Genomic DNA, 7,237 nt, shown 5'->3' with positions numbered 1-7,237 from the left:
TATTACGAAAAAGTGTCAATTTGATATGAAATTGAAATATGAGAGGCCTTAAGTGGTAAATAGACCATTAAAATTAGTAGTGGAAAATTTTGGACATCATTAATAGGATTTAGTAAGGTTATATAAGTAAATAAATAATTAAATAACAAAACAAATAAAATAAAATAAAAAAACAAATTACCTTGTCCATTTTCTCCTAGCCAAAACTTTGAGGAAGAAACCACCATTGTTGAACATTCAACATTTGGCCAACCTTTGCTCTTGTGCATGTAAGTATTTTTCATTCCGTTTTTAATGATTTTTATGTTTTTGGAGTCCTTGTAGCTTAGCTAGCTCGGGGACTAATTTGCAAAACTATTAAAAGTCTAGGGTTTTACCATGAATGAATGCTAGTTGTTTTTGATGTTTGGTGGATGGAAATGAATGTTTGATAATAGTTGAACAACTTTTGTAAAAGAAATTTTGATGAATTTGTCAATTAGGGATTTGATTGAAAATTAGAAATTTATTCTTGATGAAATTGTGAAATAATTGAAATGTTAGGATTGTAAAGAGCTTAAGTGATATTCGACTAGCATGGGTATGGACTAAATTGCATGAATTTGCATTTTTATGAGCTAGGGACTAAATTGTATTGAAGTCAATATTCTAGGGGAACAAGGTGTAATTTTACCAAAACATGATTTTTGGATTAAATTGAATAGAATGAAGTTTGAATTAGTGAAATTTGATTATATAGATTAGGAAAAGCAATGTACGGATTTAGATCGGGGAAAAGAAAAAGAATTGGATTAATCGATCGTTTTTTTCTGTACGTGTTTAAGGTAAGTTCGTATATTTAATTAACATTAAATTGGATTAATCCAACGAAGTTTCAGCGACTTTCGGATCCCATTTGAACCTTAGGAATATATAAGATACAAATTACATGTCATTAGGGGTTACTATGTTTTGAGTGCTGGTCTCGTACATTCTACCAGTGGCTGAGTTTCCGACATGTATTGCAGTTACTTGACAGCTTGTGTGAGCAGCACTATGTAGCTACATCTTGACTGACAGCTTGTGTGAGCAAACCCATTTATGGCTTGAGAGAGAATTGATACGAGATATGAGATAGTTGTGGTTTTAACCACATAATGGCATATAATGTGCGAGACTCCTGCGTATCTGATGTTATTCTAGTGGTTCAACGGGTATACAAAAAGTGAAGGATCTTATAAGCATCGACTTATAATTTCGCGAAAGCATGAGAAAGGTATGATTTAATATTGATTAAAGATATTTGTTTTAGTATGTTCATAATAGAATGAATGTTACATGGAAAACTTAATGAACTCTTTGTTGCATAATAAGTTTGGTTTAACTTATATGCTAATTATATTTGTGAATTGTTGTTGGTGCTTAGGCATGTACCAAGCAATGTTGCATATGTTCACTATTTGTTTTTAAACTTTTAAAATGAAATGGTAAGTAATGTTAATGATTTACGAGCTTACTAAGCATTATATGCTTACGTGTGTGATTTTCTCTTCTGATTCTAGTTAATCAGAGGTTCGTGCAGTTTGGAAGCTTGTCAGAGATCCATCACACTACCTATCGATTATATCAGTATATTTTGAAGATTTTGAGTCATGGTTATAATGGCATGTATAGGTGTTTTGCTTAATGAATTTAGTCATTATGTGTGGCTTGTATATATGTTATTTTGGTTGATGAATTAGTTGGTATGATATTAAGATTATATGGTATTTTGTGTGGTTGTTAAATTGATGTTGTGTTAGTTAAAATGATGGCTAGAAAATGTTAATGGAAATAATATAATAGAAATTAATGGTTCATGTGGAATGAATGTGGCATAATGGTGAAAATAACTAGTTTTGGTAATTTGGAAGTGATCATCTTTTGGTCAAATTGGTATGATACATTTTAGTTGTGAAAATAGTCATTTGGTATTAGGTGTGTATGCATTTTTGGTATATGAATATATGATTAAATGTAGCTTGCAAATTGTTCAGTTGCTGATTTTAGTGAATGATATGGTTAAGTGATGGTAAGTTTGATTGTAGAAATTGAGGTGTCATTTTGGTATATTGGTGGAATGGTTAGTTTCTAGGTTGATTAAGCTTGGATATGCATATGAAAAATGAGTTTTGAATGCTTGATTTTAGGTGCAATTGGCTTGTGCCTAAGTTGTGGGTTTGGGTGAGAAAAATGGCTTGAAAATGGCCTATTTTTCGTTCACATGGGCAGAGAAATGGGCGTGTGTCTCAGCCGTATGTCACACATGGCTAGGCAACACATTCTTGTGTTCCCTGTAGCTTTAAAAGGGTTGCAAGTCAGGTTATTACACGGCCTAGCATACGGCCTGGCATAGGTGTAACATCTCGAATTAGGGCCTAGTCGGAACAGTGGTTTCGAGACCACAAATTTGAAGTAGAAATAATTATTTTATGATTATTATAAGGTGTATGATATGTTTAAATTCTTGTGTGAAAATTTCATGAAGAAATTTTATGTCTAAGGTGCTTGATTAGACTTTAAGGACTAAATTGAATAAATTGCAAAATACGAGTTCTAGAAGTTTTTAGTATGAAATTGAATTGGATTTTTAATTAGAGGGTCCTAAATAGCAATTTGACTAAGTTCTAAAATTTTAGACAAAAAAGGGCTTGGATGGATAAAATTTCAAAGAAATGCTAAAAAGGCATTTTGGTCATTTGATCATTAAATGGACTAAAAGATAAAATAAAAGCAAAATTTCTTGTCCATCTTCTACCTATGGCCGAATATTGCATAGGAGAAGACATGGTTAGGGTTTTCAAGCTTCCAAGCTCAATAATGAAGGAAAACAAGATTCGGGCTTAGAACAAGGGTGAACAAGGTTAAGCACAAACTCGAAATAAATAGTCGTACTCGAAACTGAGGTAAGTTCATATGTCAATGATAATGCAATGATATTATTGTTCATGCTTGAACGCAAATTGATGTGTCAACATTGTGTGATGAATATTTATATAGTTGATATGAAGATTATATATTGTGACAAATGCCTAAATATAATTATGTTCAATACCATGTTTATTTCATGGACTAATGTTCAAATAAACATGAAAATGTGTTGAATTGAATGTACATTGCATGATCAGCTATGCTTATTGGTATACTTGGTGAAAAGAGAAAATCAAGGTTGAAAATAAAGGGATATCTGATGGATACGCTATTCTTACATGATGCGAGATCCTGCATGTGTTGTAAAAAATGATTTAGCCCAGATGGGTAATCCGTTGATCTCGGTATAGAAAGGATCTAGCCCGGACGGGTGTTCCTTGAGTGATCAAGCCTCCCAAAGAATATGTGTGCACTAAGATTTAGCTTGGACTGGTAATCCGATTAGGGTCTGAATTTAGTCTGGACTGGTAATTCAGATTCGAGCTCATTAAGGGTGTTTGTCAATATAAGGGATTTAGCCTAGACTGGTAATCTTGACATCACTCTATGAGTTTATATTACGTGGGATTTAGCCTAGACTGGTAATCCCGCCATAAGATGTGAGGTTCGCGGGAGTGGTTTCTTGAAAATGATCACTTGTATGACTTGACGGTAAATTAGCTATCCATCGAGATTTCCAAGAAATTCAACGGGTATTATAATAAATAATGCGATGAAAGTCCTGAGATGGGCATGGTAATAAAGGTAAAGTTAATTGATATGCTATGGACATGTATAGGTACATACATTATACTCATAAGTGATGCCTTATTGAAACGTGATAAATGATGAGTAAGTGAATTCATGCATATGTATGTGTATACATGATAAACAAGTAAAAAGGTTTGAAAGATGAACCATCCTTATGCTTATGATTATGAATTGTGCTGTAATATCATGTTAAATTACATTGTGTAATGAGATATGGGTTTCATGAAATGATGAGTCCATGATCAATGACTTTATGATAGTTACTATGAATTTGCACTAAAATAGTTTTTTACAGTAGCAATAGTCTGACTTTGAAAATCCACCAAAAATAGTGGAAATTGAGTTAGAGACTGAATAAAATATTAAATTAAATCTTATTGGGTCTAGTTTCAGATAAAGGAAATGGTTCTAGTAAAGGAATCTCATATGATGAGATATTTGAATTCTTATGAGACAGAGTCAGAAAGAGTAAAGAATCCCCTATTCTAACTTGGGAAAATCACTAGAAATTTTAATAAAATAATTTTGAGTTAAGAATCATATGAATGAAATCTTTAATGAGTCTACATTCAGCAGAAAGAGATGAGAAGATTATCCAAGTCTCGTACTATGAGATAAATAAATTTTAGTGAAGAAAGGTTGAAGCTATCAAAGAGAAAAATAAGGGAGACTTTGAATAATAAACTGCACTTATTGGCTATACCAAAAATTCTGGAAATTTTATTTCAAGAATATAAATGAGTCTAGTTTCAGATAAAATTAATAGATATTAATTTGGAGTTCTGTAGCTCCAGATATAAATAAATTAATAACTACGACTCGAGAAAACAGCTTAACCAGAATATGAGTAAAAGTGTCATTATGATTGATTGCCTAAGGAAACATGTTGTTATAATGCTTATTATTTTCATATGGACTTACTAAGCTTTAAGCTTACTCCCTCCTCTTCATTTCCTTAGTGTTCTCAAGTTGGCTCAGGATTGGAGAGCGTCGGAGGCAGCATCACACTATAAAACTATCAACTCCAGAGTATTGTCATACGTGTATTAAACACTTTCAAGTGAGTGGCATGTATAAGGACTAGTTTTTATATTAGATGTTGTTATGATTAGCCAAATGTACCGAATTATATTGATCTATTGTATATAGCCATGAGATGTGGCAAAATTATGGTTATGGCTTGTAAGCCTAATTATTCCTACTATGGGTTAATGCATGTCGCGTGATTATAATTGGTTGCTATGAATAATTAGTGTAACACATGTACATGATGAATTCCCTAGAACCATTCGAGGTGGCCGTGGCCATGGAATGAATATGTGGCCTAGTAGTAAGTTGATAATGATTAAACATGGACCATTGTAGAATGTGTAGAGATTAAATGTTGGGTAATAAACACATGAGAGACAGCATGCAAATTATTTATTTGAATCTTTCTCAAGGTCAATTAACCATTAAATTGATGCTATAATTTGGGTCCATGATGTGTAAATTATGGAAAAGAATTGAGAACAACATAAGGCTTGGAAAATAGCCTCAGTGTTGGCCACACGGGCAGCGACACGACCATGTGTCTCAGCTGTGTGGAGGACACGATCTAGCACACGGGCATGTGACTTGACCGTGTGGATCAATTTGTTTGGCTGACGTCATAAACAAAGAGTTACACGAGCTGAGGATACGGGCGTGTCCCAAGCCACATGGGCGTGTGTGACCACAGAGCCCAACCCACACGGGCGTGTGACTCTCCAAAGCAAGAAAATTGGTTAAGTTGCCCAAAGATTTTCAAAGTTCTCGGTTTAGTCCCGAACCACCCCGATGTATGTTATAGGATTCGAAGGCCTATATAAGGGACGATATGCATGTGCTTGAGATGTTTTAATTTTGGGCAAAAATTTTGTGGCCTGATTTTGCATGTTGTGAATGTTTAAGTCCAGTAACGCCTCGAACCCTATCCCAGCATCGGATACGAGTAAGGGGTATTACAATACGAGCATTTGGGATTATTTCAAAGGGTACACTGCCTGGCACACGGGCGTGTGGCTTGGCCGTGTAGCCCAAGTCAAAGAGTTACATGCGTGCGGACACGGCTGGGACACGGCCGTGTGTCCCTATTTCGAATGCCCACACGACCTAAGACACAGGGGTGTCTCTTGGCAGTGTGAGTCACACTTATTCTAAAAATTTTCATATGTTTCTCTGATTTAATCCCTAATCGTTTCAAATGTCTATTTTAGGCCTTGAGGGCTTGTATAAAGGACCGTATGTATGTTTTTTATTAAGGTTATTATGTTTTACCTTGTAATTTAATTATGAATTAAATTATTCGTTATTTGGCGTTATGCTTTGATAAAGCTCCATATCCCTAATCCGGCGATGGATACAGGCTAGGGGTGTTACAGTTATCCACCTAAGACATGTCAGAAAGCTTAAACGAGCCAAACCAACTGTGAACACGCCTGGGCACCAAGTGATAAGCCCGTAGGCTAACATCCACCCTCGGTAACATGCCAAAATTACTGTAAATAAAACACGATAGTCCACAACAAATACTGGACTCTGGTATATTCAATGGATAATAACAAGTCAGGAATCATCATTTTATCACAAGTCAATCCCGTACAACGTGCAATATAACCTATTGGCATGTCAATTGTATCCTATCCAATGTTCATCCGGGCTCGATACACATAATCGTATAACATTTTACATTTCAATCCTTTTTCTCACCAATTCAATCATTATATTTCAGATATAACCAATGCCATCAAATTACAAAATTTTTAATAATAAAATTAATAAAATATAAAAAATAATATTGTATAAACTTGCCTAAACACAATGGCTACGAACACCTCAACCATGACTACTCGACGACTTTTTCTTTCTCACGATTATCACTCAATTGATCCATTTCTTAATCTAAATATAATAATTTAATTAAATTATTCCATTAAAATACTTTAAAATACTTAAATTCATGTAATTTACCCTTTATCAACATTTTAACTTTTACCCTAAACTTTCACATTTTATTCAATTTAGTCCCTAAACCCAGAACTTAAAATTAAACATAATTAAACTCAGATAATGTTGACCAAAATTTCCATAGTCCCTATACAACTCATATTTATTATTTTTCAAAATATTTTCATGTAATTTTACCATTTTAACAATTTAGTCCTTTAATTTAAAAATTAACTAAAATCATTTAACAAAATTGTCCAATTTAGGATTGAAATTTTCCATTTTCATTTCCATTTCCAGTTTTGGAAACCTACATTCCATTTTAAATGATTCCATTTCTCCATTTCAAAGAAAACTATAATCATTCCTAAATTTTTTTCATTTCTCTTTTTCTATTCATTTCTTCATTTCTAACCAAACACGCAATTCATTTCTAGTTTTAACGAGCTAGCGAAGGGATCGATTGGACATATGTAGTTGAGGCTTAAATGATTTATAATTAAGTGATAATTGTTATAAGTAACATGTTTTAACCTAATTCTTAATGTGTTTTTGGGTGATTATCCAATGT

The sequence above is a fragment of the Gossypium hirsutum genome, chromosome A09 (assembly GCF_007990345.1).
Source record: "Gossypium hirsutum isolate 1008001.06 chromosome A09, Gossypium_hirsutum_v2.1, whole genome shotgun sequence".
Taxonomy (NCBI): Eukaryota; Viridiplantae; Streptophyta; class Magnoliopsida; order Malvales; family Malvaceae; genus Gossypium; species Gossypium hirsutum.
The sequence above is the reverse complement of the archived record's forward strand: the minus strand, read 5'-3'. Positions refer to the sequence as shown.